We start from the raw sequence: 27760 nt of genomic DNA, 5'->3' as shown, positions 1-27760 counted from the left end.
ACCCCAAAAGCAATGAAGTCACCTCACACCACCCCAATACCACTAAAGCCACCTCACACCACCCCAATACCACTAAAGCCACCTCACACCACCCCAAAAGCCCTAAAGCCACCTCACACCACCCCAAAAGCAATGAAGTCACCTCACACCACCCCAATACCACTAAAGCCACCTCACACCACCCCAATATCACTAAAGCCACCTCACACCACCCCAATACCACTAAAGCCACCTCACACCACCCCAATATCACTAAAGTCACCTCACACCACCCCAATACCACTAAAGCCACCTCACACCACCCCAATATCACTAAAGCCACCTCACACCACCCCAATATCACTAAAGCCACCTCACACCACCCCAATATCACTAAAGCCACCTCACACCACCCCAATATCACTAAAGCCACCTCACACCACCCCAATATCACTAAAGCCACCTCACACCACCCCAATATCACTAAAGCCACCTCACACCACCCCAATACCACTAAAGCCACCTCACACCACCCCAATACCACTAAAGTCACCTCACACCACCCCAATACCACTAAAGTCACCTCACACCACCCCAATACCACTAAAGCCACCTCACACCACCCCAATATCACTAAAGCCACCTCACACCACCCCAATATCACTAAAGCCACCTCACACCACCCCAATACCACTAAAGCCACCTCACACCACCCCAAAAGCCCTAAAGCCACCTCACACCACCCCAAAAGCAATGAAGTCACCTCACACCACCCCAATACCACTAAAGCCACCTCACACCACCCCAATACCACTAAAGCCACCTCACACCACCCCAATACCACTAAAGCCACCTCACACCACCCCAAAAGCCCTAAAGCCACCTCACACCACCCCAAAAGCAATGAAGTCACCTCACACCACCCCAATACCACTAAAGCCACCTCACACCACCCCAATATCACTAAAGCCACCTCACACCACCCCAATACCACTAAAGCCACCTCACACCACCCCAATATCACTAAAGTCACCTCACACCACCCCAATACCACTAAAGCCACCTCACACCACCCCAATATCACTAAAGCCACCTCACACCACCCCAATATCACTAAAGCCACCTCACACCACCCCAATATCACTAAAGCCACCTCACACCACCCCAATATCACTAAAGCCACCTCACACCACCCCAATACCACTAAAGTCACCTCACACCACCCCAATACCACTAAAGTCACCTCACACCACCCCAATATCACTAAAGCCACCTCACACCACCCCAATACCACTAAAGCCACCTCACACCACCCCAATACCACTAAAGCCACCTCACACCACCCCAATACCACTAAAGCCACCCCAATACCACTAAAGCCACCTCACACCACCCCAATACCACTAAAGCCACCCCAATACCACTAAAGCCACCTCACACCACCCCAATACCACTAAAGCCACCTCACACCACCCCAATACCACTAAAGCCACCTCACACCACCCCAATACCACTAAAGCCACCTCACACCACCCCAATACCACTAAAGCCACCTCACACCACCCCAATATCACTAAAGTCACCTCACACCACCCCAATACCACTAAAGTCACCTCACACCACCCCAATACCACTAAAGCCACCCCAATACCACTAAAGCCACCTCACACCACCCCAATACCACTAAAGCCACCCCAATACCACTAAAGCCACCTCACACCACCCCAATATCACTAAAGCCACCTCACACCACCCCAATATCACTAAAGCCACCTCACACCACCCCAATACCACTAAAGCCACCTCACACCACCCCAATACCACTAAAGCCACCTCACACCACCCCAATACCACTAAAGCCACCCCAATACCACTAAAGCCACCTCACACCACCCCAATACCACTAAAGCCACCTCACACCACCCCAATATCACTAAAGTCACCTCACACCACCCCAATATCACTAAAGCCACCTCACACCACCCCAATACCACTAAAGCCACCTCACACCACCCCAATACCACTAAAGCCACCTCACACCACCCCAATACCACTAAAGCCACCTCACACCACCCCAATATCACTAAAGTCACCTCACACCACCCCAATACCACTAAAGTCACCTCACACCACCCCAATACCACTAAAGTCACCTCACACCACCCCAATACCACTAAAGCCACCTCACACCACCCCAATATCACTAAAGCCACCTCACACCACCCCAATACCACTAAAGCCACCTCACACCACCCCAATACCACTAAAGCCACCTCACACCACCCCAAAAGCCCTAAAGCCACCTCACACCACCCCAAAAGCCCTAAAGCCACCTCACACCACCCCAATACCACTAAAGCCACCTCACACCACCCCAATACCACTAAAGCCACCTCACACCACCCCAATACCACTAAAGCCACCTCACACCACCCCAATACCACTAAAGCCACCTCACACCACCCCAAAAGCCCTAAAGCCACCTCACACCACCCCAAAAGCAATGAAGTCACCTCACACCACCCCAATACCACTAAAGCCACCTCACACCACCCCAATATCACTAAAGCCACCTCACACCACCCCAATACCACTAAAGCCACCTCACACCACCCCAATATCACTAAAGCCACCTCACACCACCCCAATATCACTAAAGCCACCTCACACCACCCCAATATCACTAAAGTCACCTCACACCACCCCAATACCACTAAAGCCACCTCACACCACCCCAATACCACTAAAGCCACCTCACACCACCCCAATATCACTAAAGCCACCTCACACCACCCCAATATCACTAAAGCCACCTCACACCACCCCAATACCACTAAAGTCACCTCACACCACCCCAATACCACTAAAGCCACCTCACACCACCCCAATACCACTAAAGCCACCTCACGCCACCCCAATACCACTAAAGCCACCTCACACCACCCCAAAAGCACTAAAAGCTATATCACATTGCCCAAAAAGTGCCAAGACCTCCTCAGAACCGCCTCACTTGACCCCTAAATCCCCTCAGCATCTCCCAGTGTAAACCGGCCTTCCCTGTGAGGGTTCCTGCTGCCCACCACACTCCACAGGTGGCTCCGTCCTTTCCTGCCTTGTACACGGCCAGCAGCACATGTCGGCACCGCATTGCCCCCGCAGGATATCCCCCCTTTGTGTGAGTTCCTGCCACTCTCGGCTGTCCCGGCACAGTCTCGGCCTCCCCCAGACGCTGGCGCCTCCCTCCGTCCCGGCGTGCAGACTCCGCACGGCGCCCTCCCTCATTCCTCGTCTCCCTGCTGCTAGCGGATAAGTGCACACACAGCCATCTGCAGAGCGAGTAAGTATTACTGCATGGGCTGCACAGCCCGAGACCCCCCTGACCGGGAGCATGGGTCCCTCAATCCCCCCTTCTGTGGAAACCGACCTCATCCCCTCGCAACCAAGTCCGGGACGGCGGCGGCCGATGGGTTAATGCCTGTCCCTGTGGCAGCGGTGAGGGGCTTCCTGGCCTCCCGGAGTCGGTGCAGTTGTTGTCAGCCTCCCCCAGTATGGCGGAGTTCTTCTCCGCTGGGGCTTGTGGAGTTTTTGTGGAGTTTTGGGGGAAAGGTCTCTGGTTCTCGGCTCCATTGTTTGCATGGAGAGAGGAGCGCTGTCTCCGAGCTTTTTGTCTGCAGGTCCCAGGGGACGAGCTATGAATGGCCTCCAGTGTCACAAGCTGTGCGGAGCCCGGGCTGCTGCTGGTGAAGGGCTGAGTCCTTGTCATGGTCGCTGCTTCCCCCCACATTGCACGGTGGGATTTTGGGGGGTCATTTTGAGGATTTGTGTTGAGTTTCCTTCTCAAAATGCACAAAAACCGCCTGGTATGCTCTCCCTATCCGTGCAAATGGGAAATCCGCTTTGCTGCTCCTGCAGGGAGGGATTTCTGGGCTTTTTTTGTTTGTTTTCTCCCAACACAGTGACGTATGACTTCATTGAGGTGGGCTCCTTGTGGAAGTCATCCCCAACTGGGGTGGAAAGGGGGAACGTTCCTCCAGGAAAAGCCTCCAAACAATACAAAAAAGGCTGCGTTTCCTATAGTGGATTCCTCGAAGAATGGGAAATGTTTATATTTACTCCTCCGAAAAACTGCAGATACCCATAAAGCTGGGTTCAGGTTTTTGTTTTTTTTTTGTTAAATTTTATTTTTAGAAGGCGGTTTGAAGCGGATTTACTCTGCAAAATAAAATCCTTGAATGGTCATCTTAATCATTGTAAAATCCACTTTGCTGTCCCTTTTGAATAATTTTTATTTTTTTTTATTTTTTGCAACATGATCTTGAAAATCTTGCCGCAGGATATAAGATGGCCCATGTCAATTTAAAAAAACAAAAAAACTCTTCAGGAAAAAAAATGTGGGTGTGTGCAAACAGCGTCTCATACACTTTGCTGAAACTGTAGTATTTTGCTTTTTTTTTTTTTTTTTTTGTGCACAAGAAAATGTACCAAATAGTCATTGTGGGTATTTAGCTGATAGGAAAACCTGAAGGTACAGGAGACAAATATGAAAAAAATGTTCATATAGATGGTAGAAAATGCAGCAGAAATTTTTTTATATACTTTTTTTTTTTACTCCCTTTTTGCTGACCAGCTATATTCGCCCCTTTGTGCCAGCACACAGTTTACGTCTATAGCCTACCTCCCCGATCTGTCTGTCTAGTCCAGCTGATTGATATTGTGCAACAGTCCTACAAGTGATCCAAAGTACATTGACCCAGTGCTCTCCAGACTATACAGATATCATGAGTGTGCAACCCTAACCCCTTCCCGATGGGGCCAGTTTTCTTTTCTTTTCCCTCTTTACTTTGAAGAGGAGCCATACTGAAAATCTAGGGGGGGGATCTTAACCGCTATATAATTGTTTGGGTTAGTACAATTGCGTTGACTTCCTAACTTGCGTGTATACATTTTTTACATCTTAGGGGTAAAAAAAAAGAAATCCGAATTTTGTAACAAAAATGGCTGCCACTGCGATCGCTTGGTCGTGAAACCACAGATATCACAGCTAGCTCTGATCTGCTTGTGTTAGGCGGTGTCGGCAGTAAAACGCAGCCAGCACCTGCTGTGTACGTGAGTCCATTCCGAACATTCACACATCTATGATAAAACCTACAAGAAACAAAATGATCACATACCCTGCTGCACACAAAATCCCTGAGGCTACGTTCCCACGATGAGTTTTTGACGCTGCAGAACTTCTGCACCTATTTAAATTGTTACTTGCGTTTTCTCACTTTTTTATTGAGTGCTTTTTTTTAATATGCGTTTTTATCATGTTTTTGTTCTTACTATGTCAGGCTTTAAATAAAACTGCTTTTTTATTTTTTTTATACCTCCAGCTTTGATGACTCTTGCAGAATACGTGCATTTTTGATGTTTCCACCGCGGAAACGCACTAAAAACACTTTTTTTTTTTTTTTTTTTTTTTTTTACCTGCGGATTTTCCACATCCAATACAAGTCTATGTTGAAAATCTGAAAATCTGCACATAAAGCTCAGCGTACCTGCACGAGAAATTGACATATTGCGGCTTTGAAGCACACACCGCAGGTCAGTTTCCACTGATTTAAAAAAGCGCAGTGGGCAGGAGATTTCTATAAATCCCATCCGCTTCGCTGGAACTGGAAGTGTCAAAAAACGCACCAAATACTCATCATGCGCACACAGTCTAACAGTGCCAAACTCCGTGCACAAATGTCAGCTGAACCTGCCTATTTTGGTGGAGCAGGCTGATCATCTCGCGTGTATGGAATATGTGCCATCTCTTCCCTGATCGCCGATATCAGGGTTAGGCCGGGATCACACTTATGAGTGTGATGTGAGAAACTCGCGCATCAATACCCGGCACTGCCGCTGGCACTCGGGACCGGAATGTGCGGCTGCATAGGAATACATGCAGCCGCACGCTCCGGTCCAAGTGCCGGTGGCAGTGCCTGGTATTCATGCGCGAGTTTCTCTCATCACACTCGCAAGTGTGACCCTGGCCTTATATAAGGACTGGACAGATTGAGTGAAATTCAATGTATTGTTCTTTGAGGAGATAAACTGCCACCAGAAGTGTATGATGGGCCCGTATCCCTTTTGAGAACACATGCATGCTCGGGTGAGTTTGCAGGAGGAATAGCTGTCAGCCGAACTAGAGTTTATACAAGTACAGTGACTAGAGTTGAGCGAATATGTTCGGAAATGATCACCGAATCCGAATTTGCCATATTGGTACCCTATCCATGCCGAATTTATGTTTGACGATCGTTTCCGAACATATTCGCTCATTTCTACTTCAGTTTTGTTTGGCTTTGTTCGGCGAATGTAACAAATACAATATTCTTCTATCGAAATCCGTTCCGAATATTGAAAAATTCTCTCAACTCTAATAGTTGCACCTTCAAGGAAATTTTTTTTTCTACAAGAGCTTAGAATATAAAAAATAAAAAATGTACACTCTCCTCCCGAATATTCACTGCTACAGTTCTGATGCTTTCTGCTGCATCGATGATGTCTTAGCTTGTATAAGTGATTGGTTGCAGTGGTCCCAAATTCTTATGAAAACATTTTCACCTCATCCCACATTGAACTACTGTACCCAATTTATTACATATTGTCAGACTCTCTCCATTTTATACCAACTCCACCAAAATGGACACCGACTCCACAGCACTGGTTCTAACAGAAGATATTTTCCTCTAGAAGTGATGCATGATAAAACGAAGTTACAGTATGAGTTAATAGATTTCATAGTGGCATATTATGGTGCAATGCAACTCTAATCTTGTGTAGTCATGATCTTGAGACAGATTTCACCTTGGGTCTGCAGTAGGTATGGTACTTGTATTGCACTGTGTCTTCATTTTAGACCAAGTAATGTCTCCATATCACAATATATGACAGGGCTGCTTGTGATGTGCCTACATATCACAGTATATGACAGGGCTGCTTGTGATGTGTCTCTATATCGCAATATATGACAGGGTTGCTTGTGATGTGTCTCTATATCGCAATATATGACAGGGTTTCTTGTGATGTGCCTACATATCACAGTATATGACAGGGCTGCTTGTGATGTGTCTCTATATCGCAATATATGACAGGGTTGCTTGTGATGTGTCTCTATATCGCAATATATGACAGGGTTTCTTGTGATGTGTCTCCATATCGCAATATATGACAGGGTTTCTTGTGATGTGTCTCTATATCGCAATATATGACAGGGCTGCTTGTGATGTGCCTACATATCACAGTATATGACAGGGCTGCTTGTGATGTGTCTCTATATCGCAATATATGACAGGGTTGCTTGTGATGTGTCTCTATATCGCAATATATGACAGGGTTTCTTGTGATGTGTCTCCATATCGCAATATATGACAGGGTTTCTTGTGATGTGTCTCCATATCGCAATATATGACAGGGTTTCTTGTGATGTGTCTCCATATCGCAGTATATGACAGGGCTGCTTGTGATGTGTCTCCATATCGCAGTATATGACAGGGCTGCTTGTGATGTGTCTCTATATCGCAATATATGACAGGGTTGCTTGTGATGTGTCTCCATATCGCAATATATGACAGGGTTACTTGTGATGTGTCTCCATATCGCAATATATGACAGGGTTGCTTGTGATGTGTCTCCATATCGCAAAATATGACAGGGCTGCTTGTGATGTGTCTCCATATTGCAATATAAAACAGGTCTGCTTGTGATGTGTCTCCATATCGCAATATATGTCAGGGTTGCTTGTGATGTGTCTCCATATCGCAATACATGACATGGTTGCTTGTGATGTGTCTCCATATTGCAATATATGTCAGGGTTGCTTATGATGAGCATCCATATCGCAATATATGACAGGGTTGCTTGTGATGAGCATCCATATCGCAATATAGGTCAGGGTTGCTTGTGATGAGCATCCATATCGCAATATATGTCAGGGTTGCTTGTGATGAGCATCCATATCGCAATATATGTCAGGGTTGCTTGTGATGAGCATCCATATCGCAATATATGACAGGGTTGCTTGTGATGTGTCTCCATATCGCAATATATGACAGGGTTGCTTGTGATGTGTCTCCATATCGCAATATATGACAGGGCTGCTTGTGATGTGTCTCCATATTGCAATTTAAAACAGGGCTGCTTGTGATGTGTCTCCATATCGCAATATATGACAGGGTTACTTGGGATGTGTCTCCATATCGCAATATATGACAGGGTTGCTTGTGATGTGTCCATATCGCAAAATATGACAGGGCTGCTTGTGATGTGTCTCCATATTGCAATATAAAACAGGTCTGCTTGTGATGTGTCTCCATATCGCAATATATGTCAGGGTTGCTTGTGATGTGTCTCCATATCGCAATACATGACATGGTTGCTTGTGATGTGTCTCCATATTGCAATATATGTCAGGGTTGCTTATGATGAGCATCCATATCGCAATATATGTCAGGGTTGCTTGTGATGAGCATCCATATCGCAATATATGTCAGGGTTGCTTGTGATGAGCATCCATATCGCAATATATGTCAGGGTTGCTTGTGATGAGCATCCATATCGCAATATATGTCAGGGTTGCTTGTGATGAGCATCCATATCGCAATATATGTCAGGGTTGCTTATGATGAGCCTCCATATCGCAATATATGACAGGGTTGCTTGTGACGTGCCTCCATATTGCAGTATATAATATGGCTGCTATTTATTTTTTTCATAGATTCTCTAACGGTCAAAAAAATGTTGTGCCTTCGCATGAGACAGTAGGGCATGGGTCCGCAGTGCACCTTGATCTCCACCCTATAAAGTTCATATACAGTGCCTACAAGTAGTATTCAACCCCCTGCAGATTTAGCAGGTTTACACATTCAGAATTAACTTGGCATTGTGACATTTGGACTGTAGATCAGCCTGGAAGTGTGAAATGCACTGCAGCAAAAAAGAATGTTATTTCTTTGTTTAATTTTTTTTTAAATTGTGAAAAGTTTATTCAGAGGGTCATTTATTATTCAACCCCTCAAACCACCAGAATTCTGTTTGGTTCCCCTAAAGTATTAAGAAGTATTTCAGGCACAAAGAACAATGAGCTTCACATGTTTGGATTAATTATCTCTTTTTCCAGCCTTTTCTGACTATTTAAGACCCTCCCCAAACTTGTGAACAGCACTCATACATGGTCAACATGGGAAAGACAAAGGAGCATTCCAAGGCCATCAGAGACAAGATCGTGGAGGGTCACAAGGCTGGCAAGGGGTACAAAACCCTTTCCAAGGAGTTGGGCCTACCTGTCTCCACTGTTGGGAGCATCATCCGGAAGTGGAAGGCTTATGGAACTACTGTTAGCCTTCCACGGCCTGGACCGCCTTTGAAAGTTTCCTCCCGTGCCGAGGCCAGGCTTGTCCGAAGAGTCAAGGCTAACCCAAGGACAACAAGGAAGGAGCTCCGGGAAGATCTCATGGCAGTGGGGACATTGGTTTCAGTCAATACCATAAGTAACGTACTCCACCGCAATGGTCTCCGTTCCAGACGAGCCCATAAGGTACCTTTACTTTCAAAGCGTCATGTCAAGGCTCGTCTACAGTTTGCTCATGATCACTTGGAGGACTCTGAGACAGACTGGTTCAAGGTTCTCTGGTCTGATGAGACCAAGTTCGAGATCTTTGGTGCCAACCACACACGTGATGTTTGGAGACTGGATGGCACTGCATACGACCCCAAGAATACCATCCCTACAGTCAAGCATGGTGGTGGCAGCATCATGCTGTGGGGCTGTTTCTCAGCCAAGGGGCCTGGCCATCTGGTCCGCATCCATGGGAAGATGGATAGCACGGCCTACCTGGAGATTTTGTCCAAGAACCTCCGCTCCTCCATCAAGGATCTTAAGATGGGTCATCATTTCATCTTCCAACAAGACAACGACCCAAAGCACACAGCCAAGAAAACCAAGGCCTGGTTCAAGAGGCAAAAAATCAAGGTGTTGGAGTGGCCTAGTCAGTCTCCTGACCTTAACCCAATTGAAAACTTGTGGAAGGAGCTCAAGATTAAAGTCCACATGAGACACCCAAAGAACCTAGATAACTTGGAGAAGATCTGCATGGAGGAGTGGGCCAAGATAACTCCAGAGACCTGTGCCGGCCTGATCAGGTCTTATAAAAGACGATTATTAGCTGTAATTGCAAACAAGGGTTATTCCACAAAATATTAAACCTAGGGGTTGAATAATAATTGACCCACACTTTTATGTTTAAAATTTATTAAAATTTAACTGAGCAACATAACTTGTTGGTTTGTAAGATTTATGCATCTGTTAATAAATCCTGCTCTTGTGTGAAGTTTGAAGGCTCTAACTTATTTGCATCTTATCAAACCTGCTAAATCTGCAGGGGGTTGAATACTACTTGTAGGCAGTGTACATCCTGTTCAGCAATTTCTGAGTAATTCTGCTTCTGGATGACGAACAATGTATTACACCTTACAGCTCGCTTTATTAGGCTGTGTGCACACGCTGTGGATTGTGGTGCGGATTGCTCTGCGGTTTTGCCCTGTGGTTTTTCATCTCCTCAAAGGAGGAGATGGCAAACCGCAGCAGAATCCGCAGAAAGAATTGACATGTCAATTCTTTCTGCGGATTGAAAACCGCAGATAATCCGTGCGGAAAATTCCGCACAGTCTGCACTGCGGTTTTTGATTCCCATAGGGAATCATGGTACTGTACACCGCAGCAAAAACTGCTGTGGGTCCTCAGCGGCCAAATCCGCTGCAGAACCGCAGCAAAATCCGCAGCGTGTGCACACAGCCTTAGAGTATTAGGCTATGTGCACACAGAGTTTTTTTGGCTCTGCGGATTTTGTAGTAAAGACCGCAGATAAATCCGCAGGATTAAAGTCCTGCGGTTTATCTGCGGTTTTGCACCTCATAATGCATGAGGTGTGAAACTGCAGCGTTTCCGCACTAAAGTATTGACATGCTGCGGATTGTAAACCGCAGCAAAACCGCTCGGAAAAATCCGCAGCATGTGCACAGCGTTTTTTTTATTTCCATAGGAAATAAAGGTACTGTACAACGCAGCAGAATCCGCCCCGTGACTGTGCACATACCCTTAAGTGGCTAGTTTGTCTGTTCTATGATGCATCATCCATTCATTGATCTTTATAATGGACGTTTTGCGTCATATATCACTGACCTCCTGGCCTCTGACAGTTTTGGCTTCTGTTACGATTACTTCTATACAATAGTGCCATGCAGCAGGAGAGTCTTTTGTCATGACTTTGGCAAGGGTGCTTGCTTGCCTTCTACCTTACTTGTTGACAAAGAGGAAATTAAATCAAATATTCGATCATAATTAGTCACAGCGATTGGCGCTTATTCGCACAATCGCATAGAACCTTATTATCCAGGTTGGGTTCCGGGCGCAATTCCAAGCATGAAGGCAGAATTCCTTGCCAGAACTAAGGGCCTCATAGGCTTATATGATGTTAGTTCGCTGACTCTTATTATCGAATGTGTATGGGGGTCTCCTGACCTTTTGAATTACATCCATTTCTTTTGTTTTCCTGGGAGATGAGGTTTCGGCCAGCTACGTATTGAAGACACCAACATGTTTTTCTTAGACGAGCGAGCGGGGTGCTCTCGGCACTTGCTACCAAAGGTGTGTGAGCACCTTAACCATGCCTTGTGAAATTTCTGTGAAATGGCCATCATTGTAGGTGTTGCCACTTGGCTTATTTGCGATAGTGTCTGCAATGGCATTATAGGGGAGCACAAAGGAATCGCTGCAGATCTAACATTCAGTGGCCCTGGAAAACTGTGGAAGTTACAAAGGTCCAAGAAATCCTAAACAAGAAATGTATTGTTTATAGTTTGTTTTTGCCACATTATGTTCTATTTGTAAAGGCAAATATAATACCTTTGGGGATCCGTAAGGCAGGGAATGAGAATTCTACCCATGACACACTAGCAGCTGCCAGAATGCCTGGGAATGGAAAGATTGCGAGCACACACACACAGGAACTGTGTTGCGCCGATAACGACATGTGAGCTGTTTATATAGGCTGTACATGCACATTTATTTTGGCTTCTTCTTTTTATAGAGAAGCGGGTGGAGGACCTGCTACCGTGGCCGTGACTGTCCTTTTTATTTTAATAATCTAAAGGATTTTTCCCATAACAGTGATGACTTGTTCACAATGCTGTATGAAACAAAAAACATACACTTGGACCAATGTAATTCATATATTCGCTTTTAAATTATTTTCATGGACTGAATCTACTTCTGAAAAAACTGCAGCCTGCAATAGTTTGTGCCATAAATTGGAGTCTATGGGTGCACAAAAAAACCCACAGATGCCATACAAAGCCAGTGTAACATCTAATTTTTACAGGTACATTGTTATTCTGTAACATAACTTTAAATATTGTTTTCCTCCCTGAGTGTTCATTTGAATTCGCTTGTGGCCCCTTGATTCTCGGGATCATTGGGGGTTAGACTTTGTTGAACCGCCTGTAAATTTGACTTTAATAATTTTTCTGAATGACATCTTATTATGATCAAACGATTAAATCCCTTCAACTCTACTAAAGCTACTGTCCTGTCAGAGGATCAGAATTTATAAGCAAGTTATTACCTGTATGGGATTATTACGCAGCATGTGCACAACAAATCTCCATTTCCCATATATTTACATTGGCTGTGCACTGCAGATTTGATGCTAATCCGTGTGGCCATAAACGCTGCGGATCCGTATCTAAATCTGCAACCTGTGCACATACCCTTAGGCTATGTGCACACGTTACGGAATTCCCGTGGAAAAACCGCATTTTAAATTCCCGCGGAAAAACTAGCGATTTGCAAGCTTAATTAGCTTACAGAACATTAGCATTTTCCAAGCTACCTGTAGCATCGCTTGGAAAACTGATTGACAGGTTGGTCACACTCGTCAAACATAGTGTTTGACGAGTGTGACCAACTTTTTACTATTGAGGCTGCCTGTGCAGCATCAGTAGTAAAAAGATCAAATGTTAAAAATAATGAAATAAAAATCATGTTTCTCACCTTCCGACGTCCCGCGCAGCGTTCCCGATCATCGCAATGCTTTCGGCAGGTCCTGTTCCCAGTGAAAGGTTATTGCCGCAATGCATCACTGGGAACGGGACCTGCCGGCAGCATCGCTGAAGCCTGGTAACGCTGCGCGGGACATCGGAAGGTGAGAATATGACGATTTTTTTTTTTACAGGATTATGGTACCCAGAGCCTGGAGGACAGTCTCCTTTCTTCCAGCCCGTGGGTACCATCCGCAAATGTTCTGCTTACTTTTCGCATGGTGGGCACAGCCACATGCGGAAAGTAAGCAGAACAATGCAATCCTATCAGTGCAGAATCGCTGCAATTCCGCAAAATTAATGAGCATGCTGCGGATTTTTCCGCGACGCGATTCCGCCTCGGGAAAATCCGCACCATTAGCACAGCATTGCGGAATCCCATAGGATTGCATGGGATGCTGTTTTTTTGCGTTTACGCAGCAAAAACGCACGTTGAAAACTGCCGCGAAAATGCAAAAAAACAGCATCCCCATGCAAAAAAACGCAACGTGTGAACGCAGCCTTACTGTTCTTGTTGATTATTTTATTCAGATCCTGCTGTTTTTTTTAGCTCATGTCCATCAAGACAGAGTTGTGATGTGTCTAAAGGGAGTCTAGGGTAGTCTGAGACATACCTCCTGTCTTATCATAGGCTCAGGATACCTTTCTCCCCTCCCTCTGCAGCTCGGCCTCTTCTTGCTGTGTACAAACACAAGTCTATCATTGTCTTCCATAAAACTATAGTGATTTTTTTTTTTTAATTTTATTTTTTCCTTATTCTACAATTGTTAGCCTAGGGGTATGTGCACACAACATCTTTTTCAATTGGAATTTTCAGAAAACGCTCAAAAGAATGAACATATATATATTTATGTTAAAATAAATGGCTGTTCATATGTTCAGGCTATTGAACAATTCCTAACCACTTTAAGTTCCTTCACCCCTGAGCCTGTTTTCACCTTCGTGACCAGACCAAACTTTACAATTCTGACCAGTGTCACTTTATGTGGTAATCACTCTGGAACGCTTCAATGTATCCCACTGATTCAGAGACTGTTCTTATGTGACACATTGTACTTCATGATCATGGTAAAATTTCTTCAACATGACTGGTATTTTTTTTAAATATCAAACTTTTGATTCTTATGCCCTTAAACCAGAAAGATATATCAGAAAAAAGTGAATAAATAAAATTTCCCACATGTCTAGTTGAAAGGGTTAAAAGTTGATCAGCAATTTTTCATTTTTCCTACAAAATTTTCAAAACCATTTCTGAAGTCATTTTGGGGGGCCTATATGACAGAAAATACCCAAAAGTGATACCATTTTAAGGGTATGTGCACACGTTGCAGATTTGTGTGGAGATTCTCATGTGGTGTACAGTACCATTTTAGCCTATGCAAAACAAAAACCGCTTTGCACATGCTGCGGAAACGCTTTAGTTTCCACAGCATGTCAACTCTGTGCGGATCCTCAGCTGCAGTTTCCGTTCTGGCAAATAAAAAACCTCCCTCTATTTCTCACCTGCGTTTTTGATGCATTTTTTCATTGCGTGTGTTTTTTAAGATGTGAAGCATAGTGGATGGGATTTCAAGAAATCCCCTGCCCACTATGTGTGCACCAATGCCCGTGGTTCATCCGCAGAGACGGCTATGCGGAGCGTCTCTCCAGACCGCAGCATGTCAATTTATGTAACGTTATCTAATGTTATGTTACGTAAATTACCCATACACTCTCATTAGATGCGGTAAAACTGCATTATCTTCATAGTCACATAAGTGCGGGAACGCAGCTTACTACACATGTGTACTAATTTACATAATAGTGAATTTTGTGACACAGCCGGACGTACACGACACAGGAAGTGGAGGAAAGCACAGAGAGAGGCCCCCTTTTTAGTAAATACGGTAAATAATAATTTTAAAAAAGTAGCGTAGGGTCCCCCTATATTTATAAACCAGCCAGAGTAAAGCAGACTACTGGGACTGGTATTTCAGGCTGGTGAGGATCCAGTGTCCATGAACCTTACTAGCCTGATAATACCAGGCTGCAGCAGTCTGCTTACCTTGGATGGTTAGCAAAAATAGTGGGATCCCCTCCAAAAAAGTAACGTAGGGTCCCCCTATTTTTGTTAACCAGTCAAGGAAAAAGCAGACAACTGTGGCTTGGCATTCTCAGGCTGGCAAGGTCCATGGATTTTGGCGCTCACCAGCCTTAAAATAGCAGCCTGCAGCCGCCCCACAATTGACGTATCCAAAGATGTGCCAATTGTGGTGCTTTGCTTGGCTCTTCCCACTTGCCCTGCAGCGGTGGCAAGTGGGGTTCATATTTGTGGGGTTGATGTCACCTTTGTATTGTCTAGTGACATCAAGCCCATGGCTTAGTAATGCAGAAGCGTCTGTAAGACACCTATCCATTACTAATCCTATAGTTGTATGGTAAATAAAGACACAGCCAGAATAAAGTTCTTTAATTGAAATAGTGACACAGACTCCTTTAATAATCTTAATTAAACCATTCTTACTGCATCGCCTATTCCACCGAAGCCCTCGATCTCCTGTAATAGAATTAAAACAACAGTATACCATTCCTGTCCGCCAAGAAGATATACGTACTGTCCCACGATGAGTCCAGCTCTGCTCCATCTGGATGCCTTTGGCTTAACGGTGTCATTATGCCACCATCCAGGCTGACATCCAGATACAGCGGAGCTTGAAGATGACCAACGTAGATAATTTGGTCCCCGGTGGTCACGTGCACAGCAGTTCTCACGGTCAGTTGATCATGAGAACTTGGCAAGTGATCGGAGATAACACCGTGCACGGAAGTTCTCGCGGTTAGCTCATCGTGAGCACTGCAGTGGACGCAAACTTCCGGCTGTGGCACAAGGTACACCTTTATTTAAATTAGTTCACATGTGTTGTAAGCTGCATTCCCGCACTTAATACGCATGTGACTATAAAGATAATTCGGTTTACCGCATCTAATTAAATCCTATGGGAAGTTTACGCTGCAGTCTGAAAAGGCGTGCCGCATGTCCGTTTATGTAGGGAAGCCGGAGGTATCTCAGTATGCATAGTGGAGATGGGATTTCTTGAAATCCCATCCACTATGCTGTAACATCTGGCCACTGCGGGTTTGACGCTGCTGATGTACGCAGCATCCGACCCGCAGGATTTACTGACCGTGGGAACATACCCTAAATCTCTGAGTGACGCGATTCAGATGAAATCCCCGAGGGATCCATTCACTATAATGTGACAGCAGAGAACTCTGGCATCTGTTCCCCAGTGTCCTTCTTTTCAGAACTATGGCCATCCGTTCTTTTTAACGCATGCTTAATAAGACTGACAGATGTACCGTAATCAAATGTCGGTGAAGCACAAAGTCCCGCAAGCACCAGCGTTTATTTACAGTAGGCATTCGGGAACCGGTTAAGGGCAGTTTCACACGTCAGTGTCTCCGGTACGTGTAGTGACAGTTTTCTCACGTACCGGAGACACTGACACACGTAGACACATTCTAATGAATGTGTCTATGCAGATGTCAGCGTGTTTTCACGGACCGTGTGCAAAACACGCTGACATGTCCGTTTTTGTGCAACAGCACGGATCACACGGACTCATACAAGTCATTGGGTCCGTGTAAACATGTACCGCACACGGATGGCGTCCGTGTGCGATCTGTGTGTTTTTAAAAGTCAAAGGGTTAACATTGAAACTAATTTTTCCAATAAACGGACACACGGACAGCACACATGGACATACGGATAGCACACGGATGTCACACGGATGGCCTACGTATTCATATGGACACGGATAGCTCCGGTACCGGTTTTTCCGGTACCGGAATTATCTGGACGTGTGAAACTGCCCTAAGTGTTTTTGCCTTCTATTTTGATGGAGATGTGTTTAAACCACAGTTCAGTAATATTCTAGTGTTACTGAAGATGAAGAACAAGGGAAGGATTTTAATCTAAAGGCTATGTGCAGGAAATACGCTATGTGCGTTTTTTGACTGATTTGAGTGAGGTCAATGGTGAGAATTGACATGCTGCAAATTATTTTCTGCAGGAAATCTGCAAGTCACAAATACATAACGTGTGCAGGACACATTAGGTCTCTCATTCACTTTGCTGGCATCAGGATTGCTTCAGGTTTTGTTAGCAAATCTGCATGGCAAAAATGTGCCAAATCTGCAACGTGTGCTGTTTTCCCAGTTCTTGACGCTGTGTATTTTTGCTGCATAAAAAACGCAGCATCTAATAGTTCCAGCAAAGTGGGTAGGATTCTTTTTACCAAAAAGAAATAAAAAATGCAGCATCAAACACGCATGTAAAAAAAAAACCTCTAAGCACAAGGGAGACTTTTGACAGATCCAATACCAGCTAACAAATCTGCACACAAAAACCCATTACAATCCGCAGGAAATGCGCAAGCGTTTTCTGCCAAGAGATGCGTATTTTGTGCAGAAAATTCTGCAGACTAATCTGCAACGTGTGCACATACCCTTAGGGTGCGTGCTTGTGAATATTTTCCAATCCATATGATGTCCATCAGCGCAGTGGACTCTACACGGACCAGCATTTGCCTATGTGCTTGTGCACCTGGGCTATTTTCCACACGGACCACAGATCCTCATGGAAATATTTGCAGCATGTATAAATTAGGCAGCTTTTATACCCTTACGATGCGAGTGAGCACGTTCATAGTTTGTGGACGTGACTAGTCTACAAGGTTCAGCACTCGTGAATTTAAATGGAACCTGATATGTCCTTTTTAGCATGGAAACTGTCCCTAGTCCGTTGTTAGTGATGTAATGTGCATCACTAAAACGTCTTTCTTTTTCCGTTAACTGCTGTCTAATTATGTGAAAAAAGCACTTTATATTAGATCATGCTTGGTCATTTAGTCATAGGAGTCCGAGTAAACACGAAAATAGTTGATGTTCCTGGGGTTGCATCGACATCACACAATCCACTTTGAACAATCCCGCGCTTGCTCAGTGTTGATCGTGTGGAGCCGCGTGTGCGCAGTGAAACAGGGTTCTACACACAGCTTTGGTGCGCACGCAACATGGTCATTGCTGGTTGTAAGCTTCCTTGAAGAGAGATGGGTCTTCAGGTTCTGTCTGAAGGATCCAAATGTGGTGGATAATTGGACATGTTGGGGCAGAGAATTCCAGAGAATGGGGAATATTCAGGAGAAGTCTTGGAGGTGATTAACAAACAAGTGCGGAGAAGAGAAGGAAGTCTTGGGAGGATCGGAAATTAGTTCAGAGATGTATGGAGGAGAAAAGTTACGGATGGCTTTGTAGGTTACTGTTAGGCCGGGGTCACACTTGTGAGAAACTCACGCATCTCACATCTCAATACCCGGGGAAAGTGTGATATCATTCCTTGTGACTGATCAGTTGGGGAAGAATGGTATTGCAAATTATTCTTTTTTTGAAGTAAAACATTGTTTAAAAACAGGCAGGGAAATGCTTTATCTCACGAAAAGAATCAGCTGTGATCCCGTGCTGTCCTGTCTGCATACTCTCTTTTGCTTCCTCCCCTGCCCAGGAGCTGCGGTATGAACAGACCATGTCCCTGCACGGTCAGACACTGCCATTACACAGTACACAGCAGGGGCACATTTATAAGATTATCTCTGGGACATTTTATTTAAACACATCCAATTGTGAAACTTATTATTCCAAGATCTATTGATTAAAATTAACTTTTGTTTGTTGTAAAACCCCTTTAACTAATGAACAGTAAATGGCCAACATTAAAGTGGCGTATATTGTAAAACCTAAAGGACAGGAGTTTTCCTTTCACAGAGGGCAATGTCTTTGGTTTTAAATGATGTATTTTTTTAATTTTAGGGGTTATCCAGCCTTTTAATAATTCTTAAGCCATCAATATTAGATGTGTGGTGTCTGACTTTCATGCGAGTACTGCAGTCTCTTCAGTGGTTACAGCAGCTTGCAGAATGCTTCGTGCTCGCACTGCATTTAGTTTTTTTTAGTGGCGGACTAAGATTAGTGTTTTTATTCACTTCATTGGATCAGTGCTGCAATATCGTGAATGGCCGCTTAAGAAACGAAAAGAAAAACAGGTGAGGACAAGCCTGCAAGGTGCTGTAAATACGAGAGAGACTGCCACGCTGGTAGGATAGGCGGATCCCATCAATTTATTATTTTTGGCTTATCGAAACCGATTGATCCGTATTTGTGCAAGTGAGGCCGTGTGTACGGTATGTATGCTATGTTATATGTGTGTGTTGTAATAACAATAAAGGAGTGAAAGAATAAAGTGAATGGTGGGAGGGTTATCTAACACACTGGGAATTTCCATGGGTGGAGTGCCGGCTGCACTCTGATGTCCAGTTATAAAGTCAGGATAAATTCTTACATTTAAATGATACATTTTTGTTCTCTTAAGATACTTTCAGATTTCTGGATTTTAAATCCGGCGGGCTGCGGCGAAAAGTTGTCAAACTGGATCCGGTAGAAGCCGCAGCCCGCCTGATACGGTGCAGCAGAGGGAGAGGGAGAAAGAGTCTTCGCGCATGCGCGCTGCAAAAAAGTGGTCCGGCGCTGTCAAAAAACGTTGCATGGAACGTTTTTTTGCAGACGCCGGACTGGCATTTTTTGCCGTTTCCGGCAAAAGCCGGACACGCCACATGGCCATCAGGCGCAATGCGGCGATAATGTAAGTCTATGGGAAAAAAGCCAGATCCAGTGGCAACAGGAGCCGGATCCGGTTTTTACATTTTTTGCCGCATCGCGCCTGATGCTACAAATCGGAAATCTGAAAGTATCCTTAATCAACTGATAGAAAACTGTCAGTGAACTGTAAAGGTCATTTTTGCAAAATCGCAATAACCCAATAAGTAAAATTATAGTTGCGTTAAGACTGTGTCATTTTTTTTTTTAATTTATTTATTTTTTCCAGTTAGGCCATGTTCACAAGTTGTGTTTTTACTGCAGGAAGAACTTGCTCTCTTGGCAGTAATGAAGCTGCTTATAAAAAGCAGTTTTTTGCTGTGATTTTCTCTGGTACATTTGTTACTTGTGCATGGTAATAAAGTTTAGTGCATATAAAAAAAAATGCAACTCCCTGAAGTTTTTGCAGCATAACCTGATGCCTGCAATTTTTTTTTTTTTTTTTCTGCGTTTCCATTTTAGGGGGAAAAAAAAAAACAATGTGTGCATGAGATTTTTGAAAACTCATAGCTTTCGCTGATGCTGTAGAAGGCAGCTTAAAATTTGTATTAAAAAAACTCAGCAAAAAATGCAGCGTGTGAACATAGCCTTACAGTAGTTTGCTGTTGGTCTCCTTTTTGATTGTGTTACTTTCAGAAAGTTTGTCAATATTTTAAGCCAATTACATTGTTTTTATTTTTATTTTGTGTTTAATGTAGAACAAGCACTTCTCTGATATTATAAAGCTGCTCTTTTATGTTCTGTACAGACCTGTCTGGGGAGTGGTTTTATGCTGTCTTTATAGCGTCAGACCGGTCCTGTGGTTTGACTCATGTGACGTCCATAGTTTCCTGTACCGTTGCATCTATGGGGCCTTTCTACAATTCGTTTTGTAATTATTGTTGCGGTGTTGAAACCGCAGCATTCAGATATAGCTTGTCCTGATACGTTTACATAAAGGTCAACTCAATTTTTTAGACCAAGCACCCATCTGCCAGGGCAGCACAAGGAACATCCCTCTACTACCGTTGGGTGTCCTAACTGTGGGACACCCACCATTCTAACAGTTATCAGTCATCCAGTAGTAGGTTATCCTTTTTGGAGCCTGAAAAACTCCTTAAATACCTTTTGATGAAGTTCTGCAGAATCCCCAATTTGTGATCAATTTGTAGTCGGGTTGGTAACCTTTTCTCGTGCAGTCCTCTTGCTCACTATTCTCACACGCTGTTTGTTGGCAGTGTTTTTTTCTTTTTCTTTATGCTGTATTTTTGGTGGCTACTATAAACTTTATTAAACATGCACCGTAGTTAAAAAATGCACCCAAAAAGTGACAAAAAGGCAGAAAAAACAGCGTTTTGACTGTGCAAACATGGCCTAATATACTGGGCCACGTAACATGGAGCACAGCGCCCATAGACTGAGATTGAAACTGCATTGGGTTAATAGAGAAGTGCTTTTCTCCTCGCAGACTGTAAGAATCCTCGAGACAATACATGTGGCATGCCTAAGATTTTGACATGGAAAATATATTCCTATTTAAATTTCATTTTTTGTATTGACATGCAAAGTAATCTGTTTTGTAGGGTCACATGTTCTTACCTGCACTCCTTTACATAAGAGTCGTAAGTAGGCGGTTGTGGTTCGGTAACTTTTGGTGATATCGCTTGATCTATCATAACTCCTCCCTCATGATAGGAGGCAAAAGCAGACTGATATTGCTGTAAGGTTTCTGAATATCCCAGTTTTAATGTTTAACGACAAAGGGATCTGATCCAGGTGTTGAAGCTAAATCTACAACACGCAAGAGCATGTGACCTTGCAATTAATCAGTGTCATGACTTGCAAGGAACTAAAGAAGTTGCCCACTACTTGGACAACTTCTTCTCGTACCCCTCTCCTGGCCCCCATAAAATAATAAAGCCTGTACTCCTCTCCCGTGCTGGCGCCGTTCCCGTGGTGTCGGCACTCACTCTACCGGAGCTTCCGTACTGCTGTTGGGACGCCGGCGCCCAATCATGTTCGATTTGTCTGAATGCGGAGATAATGATTCCAGCACTGATTGGGTGCTGGCGTCACATGTCACAACACCGCACAAAAGCCCTGTAGTGAGCGAGTGCCGACACCGCAGGAACGGCGCCGGCACAGGAGGGGAGTATAAGCTTAATTATTTTATGGGGGCCAAGCATTTTGATGAAGAAGCGGTTGTCCTAGTAATGGTTGTCCCTTTTATGTCTGTGGGTCCACGATATTGTCAAAGGCCTCTTTTAACAAAAATAAAGTGGATAACGCCAAAGTGTTCAAAGGATAAAGCCTCTCTCTGTCATAAGTTTTTTTTTTTTTCTTTTTTCTTTAAATTTTAAAGCAATAACTTTTAAAAGTTGGTTTATGGAGTTGAACAGTTTTCTGCTATAAAGGATTCATCGTGTGTAATATTTTTGAAATCAGACTTTTTTTTTTTAAATGTAATATACATTGACGTTTTGTGTACCAAATTCTTCCAAATTATGCATTTGGTTCAGGATTTTTTTTTTTTTATGTAAAATCAAAAATGTCTTACTTTTTTTTTTCTTCCTTTTTTTGATCAAAAAGCTAAAATGTTGCAAGGGATTACCTGTAGGATATTTTTGCAAAAATGTTGTAACTTTTTTAAAAGTCACAATTGGTGACTCGGCCAAACACATCAGGAAGCGCCAAACTTTTCCAATAATGGCAAACATAAAAAAAAAAGCCAGCACATATAAAATAGACTTTAAAGTAGTAATAGACACTGCCAATGAAAAATGTGCTAAAAAGACCAAAAAAAAAACAAAAAAAAAAGTGCAATAATGAATTGGGGGCCAATAGTTTAATAGAGTTAATGTAGTTTGGTTTTTGGTAACTTTTTTGCTTTATGTAATAGGCAAAAAGTGCTGCTAAATAGAAGCTTGAAGAGAACCTGTCACCAGGTTTGACTGACATGAGACACGGCCATCACCTCTCAGGGCTGATGTACAGAGTTCTGTAATGCTGTACATCTGCCCCCAACCCGACCTCCAAGAAAAGAAACAGCTTTTATTATACTCGCCTGCGGGGCGGTCCGGTCTCAGGGGCGTCGTTGGTCTTGGTCCCTTCTTCTTGGGATGCCTTCCTCTTTCTTGCCTCTTGTGAATGATGTGTGAATGATGTAGAGATGCACCATCCACACGAAGGAGGAAGGCATTGCAAGAAGAAGGGAGCCGCTGGACAAGACCATTGACGCCCTTCGGACTGGACTGCCCCGCAGGTGAGCATCATAAAAGATGTTTTTCTTGTCTCGTAGGTTGGTTTGGGGGCATATATGCAGCATTAGAGAATGCAATATCGCATATCGGTCAAACCTGGTGGGTTCGCTTTAAAGGGAACCTGTCACGTCCAATGAGTGTCCCCAATAGCCACTATAGTGGGACGGATGCAGATTACTAATGCTTCAATGTTTGAAAACTGTAGTTCAATGCAACGTTCTCGCGATGAGCTTTTGAGGCAGTAGAATTTCTGAACCTATTATTTAAATTGACTTACTTGCGTTTTTGCTTTTTTTTTTTTACATTTTTTTAAAAAAAATGCATTTTTATCTCGTTTTTGATTTGGTGTTTTTTGGCTCTTGTTGGTGTGGTGTTCTCTTAGCTTCTTTGTATTTCCTGGGTTTGGCTTTGACAAAACTTTGCTGATAAACTTAGGTGCCGATTACAAGCATTTTTGATGCATTTCCACAATGGGAATGCACTAGACGTATGTTTAGTTTATACCTGCATATTTTCTGCATCAAATGCAAGTCTGTGAGGAAAATCCACACATAAAACTCAGTGAATCCACAATAGAAATTGACGTGCTGTGGATTAAAAGAAAGCACAGCAGGCAGGAGATTTCTATAAATCCCATCCACTTTGCTGGAACTGTAAAGACACTGCATTTTTGACGCAGGAAAAATAAGCGTCAAAAACTCATCATACGAACGGAGCCTTAGACTATGTGCGCACGTTGCGTATTTGATGCGTTTTTTTCCACCCATAAATGGACCATAACCGCAATGGAATACTTTTCAAGCTTATTCATTGACAATCCTTAAGTGTTGTGCACATGATCAGTAAATTTCCGTGTGTATGTGCATTGTGTGTGTTTTTATTTTATTTATTTATTTTTTTTCTGCAGCATGTCAATTCTCTGTGTTTTTGCCTGCGTTTTTGACCCATTGAATGTACAGGAAAAAACGCATGCAAAAAAAAATGCACCAAAAGCGCTGTCAATTTTTCCGCAGCGTTTTGCTACCAAGAGATGCAGAAACCATGCAGAAATGTCTGCAAGCAAATACGTAATGTGCGCACACAGCCTAAAAGAGTTTATACATGACGACATATTTTAAAAAGGGGATCAAGTATTCATGGAGGGTCTGACTTCTGATAAGTCCTAGCAAACCGAAAACGTTGTCGGCAGAAGTTGTGATTGGAAATGTATTTTACCTTAAGTGTGTATGTATGTATGTATGTATGTACATATGTGTGTATATATATATATACATACACAGTGTGTGTGTGTATGTATGTATGATATTATACAGTGTGTGTGTGTATATGTGTGTGTGTATATATATATATATATATATATGTGTGTGTGTGTATATGTATGTATGTATGTATGTATATATATATATATATATATATATATATATATATATATATATATATATACAAAATATATAGTAACATAGTTATTAAGGTTGAAGGGAGACTTTAAGTCCATCTAGTTAAACCCATATCCTATCCCAACTGATCCAGAGGTGTGTGTGTGTATGTATATGTGTGTATATATATTATACAGTGTGTGTGTTTTTATATATATATATGGTCTCTGCTGTGCCCTGTTTATGTTCGTATGCCTGTTTACTGGTTGTTGTTTATACATTTATTGGTTATGTAGCGCCAACATACTCCACAGCATACGTTTCGATAACAAATTATAGTGTCTTTGTGGTTTCCTCCAGTAATCTACCTATATTTCCAGCTCCTATTGCACGATGGTTCAGTGGTTAGCACTGTTGCTCTGCAGCGCTGGGGTTCGGATCCCACCAAGGAAAACATCTGAACAGAGTTTGTATGCTCTCCCAGTGTTTGCGTGGGTTTCCTCCAACATTACCAAGACCTACTGATGGGGGGATCTAGATTGTGAGCCCCATCGGGGACAGCAATGATGATGTGTGTAAAGTGAATTAATGGTGCTATATAAATGAGTAAAATAAATAAATATTGGGTTTATTGTGTATATGAGGCGCCTTGTCCCTTTTTATCTTTTGTTGCAACTAATCTATAGTAAAAAAAACAAAACTAAAAACCTCAAAGAATATATTATTGTTATGCTTTTTCTTCTTCGAGAATACTCTGATATTAATGTTAAATAGTGATTGGATGTTCCTTTTCTGGATCTGTGTAACCATAGTGGCAAAATGGATGATTTCCCAAATGTCTTCTGATTAGCTAGCGCTATAATTGTCACCGAGGTGAGAAAAGGTTCCATTGCCTGTTGTCTGCTTGGGCCTGGGCACGTCGCGTGTCTGTGTGTGGACACTAGGGAGAACAGCCAAGTATATATCTCGGAAGGAACTTGCCTTTCAAGAAATGAAGTTAGAAGCTTTGCTCAAAATCTTCGATTTTATTTACTGCCTCCTGCATACAGTAGGAGGCGCTATAGACACCTGTGGACAGTACTACGGTTTAAAAAAAAAAAAATGCAATCTGTCATACTAGAAACTGCCTATGGTCGACAGGATGTCGGTCTTTTGTGTGTGAACTACAGGACAGAAATCCCCGCTGGCAGCTTTCTTGTCCCCTCCTATCTGGACCCAGTGCCGAACGTTCCTATTATGTAAAAAAAAAAAAAATTCCCTGCCCCTTCTCCAACACAGACAAAAATAATAATCGCTACGGAATATGATGGCGCTATAGAAGCACCGCATAATAAATATCTATATACAAAAGAGTGTTGTTATAATGGCTTGGGCCCTACCATATCTGGCAGCAAGGACTCTTTCAGACCGCCTTGATTTTTATTACTATGTTCAAATACGGACTGTCGTCCATCGATGTTTTGATTTGCATTTCATCAGTTTTGGTTCCGGTTTCAGTGGTTACTGTATCTGATCTTTCACATATTTAAAAAAGAACCCAAAAACAACCCTGTAATGATTCTCACGGACCTATATACATCTGTGAATGGGACATTTAGTTTCATGAGTCAGATCAAAAACTGACATATCTCCCAGGAGTTGTTTTTTTTGTGTGTGGTCGACATAATTCAGACATTTGATTAATATCATAGACTTTAATAATAGGTATGTTCTCTGCCCGTGAATCTCATATACAGCGTGTATGTACGGTAATTTACGGTCATCTGAATGAGGCCTAATATACCCCAGCACGCACTGGATGTCCATGCTGTCTGTGAGTGCTATGTGCAGATTGTCCAGTGTATTCTGTGAGATGCAATGTCAGCCTCGCTGCCCTGCCTCCTGCTTGTAAGAGCTGACTGGAAGAAGCCGCTTATCGTCAGGTGTCTAGGTATTTATTGGTTGTTCTGTTGGTTAATCATTATTGCCTAGACTGCTTCTTACTGAATTTTTAACAATGGAGCTACATCACTTCTTTACTCTGTGAGTGGCGTACGTGTTGATGGAAGCTTCTTTTGTATTCAACAGATGTATCCCCAGGGCGCATATGACACTGTAGACATACATGGTTACACCTATATAGAATCTGCTGGTGTAGTTAGTGTTTTATCAAAACCAAAGTCAGCGCAGACGTCTACCAGGAAATTTTAGATCGCTTCAAGCTTTTTGGAGATGGAAATTTCATTCTCCAGCAGGACTTGGCACCTGTACACACTGCAAAAAGTACCAATACCTGGTTTACAAACAACAGTATCACTGTGCTTGATTGGCCAGCAAACTCGCCTGACCTTAACCCCATAGAGAATCTACAGGGGTTGGACAAAATAATGGAAACACCTGGAAACATCAACAAAAGTTAGTTTAATATGGTGTAGGTCCACCTTTTGCGGCGATTACAGCCTCAATTCTCTGAGGTATGGATTCGTACAAGGTGTGAATTGCTTCCAAAGGAATTGTAGCCCATTCTTCATTTAAAACACCCTCCAGTTCTTTGAGCGACGATGGCGACGGAAATCGACGTCTAACTTGAATCTCTAAAACCGACCATAAATGCTCAATAATGTTGAGGTCTGGGGATTGTGGGGGCCAGATGAGATGCTCAACTTCATTACAATGTTCCTCGTGCCATGCTTTAACGATTCTAGCTGTATGAATTGGTGCGTTATCATCCTGAAGGATGGCGTTCCCCTCCGGGAACAGTGCTTGAACCATAGGATGCACTTGGTCGCCCAAAATGCCTAAATAATCGCGGCTGTTAATTCTTCCATGAAGGGATATCATTGGCCTGGCGGATCTCCATGAAATAGCACCCCAGATCATCACAGAACCTCCACCATGTTTTACGGTTGGGAGAAGGCAGTCTGGATGGAATGTTTCTTTCTGCTGTCTCCAGACGTGCACTAGGTCAGAGGTCGGAAATAGGGTAAACGATGATTCGTCTGAGAATATCACATGTTTCCACTTCTCGAGGGACCAATTCTGGAGGTTTCTACACCACTCTAAACGCTTGGAAACATTTGTCATTGACATCAGCGGTTTTCTATTTGCAGCTCTTCCGTGGAATCCAGATTTGTGCAGCTCCTGACGAACAGTTTTCGTGGAAACTGGGTTCTGTAGGTGTTCATTGAGCTCAGCAGTGATTTTCGGAGCCGTGGTCTTGCGATCCTCTCTCACAATTCGCTTTAGAGTCGGACGGTCTCTCTCTGTCTACTTCGACTTTCGGCCGGACCTGTGCTTTGCTGCGGATGTTTTTCCTTCTCTTTCAAACGCAGTCATTACTTTGGAGACAGTACCTCTTGACACGCCAATCAT

General features: G+C 43.4%; 1 protein-coding gene across 3 annotated transcripts in view; it reads left to right on the top strand.

Moving 5' to 3' along the window:
* The first annotated feature begins 3058 nt into the window (after window positions 1-3058).
* Window positions 3059-27760, top strand: part of ST3GAL6 (ST3 beta-galactoside alpha-2,3-sialyltransferase 6) — a 171519-nt gene continuing 146817 nt past the window's right edge. The window contains exon 1 of one of the 3 annotated variants that reach the window (XM_073584403.1): window positions 3059-3316. The gene's annotated coding sequence lies outside the window, so the exon portion shown is untranslated. The other 2 variants (XM_073584401.1, XM_073584402.1) reach the window with 2 other exon arrangements.

This window comes from Dendrobates tinctorius, unplaced genomic scaffold (genome assembly GCF_039654945.1).
Source record: "Dendrobates tinctorius isolate UK_male_01 unplaced genomic scaffold, ASM3965494v1 ptg000084l, whole genome shotgun sequence".
NCBI lineage: Eukaryota > Metazoa > Chordata > Amphibia > Anura > Dendrobatidae > Dendrobates > Dendrobates tinctorius.
Note: the sequence above shows the minus strand (reverse complement) of the source record. Positions and strands in the feature narration are given on the sequence as shown.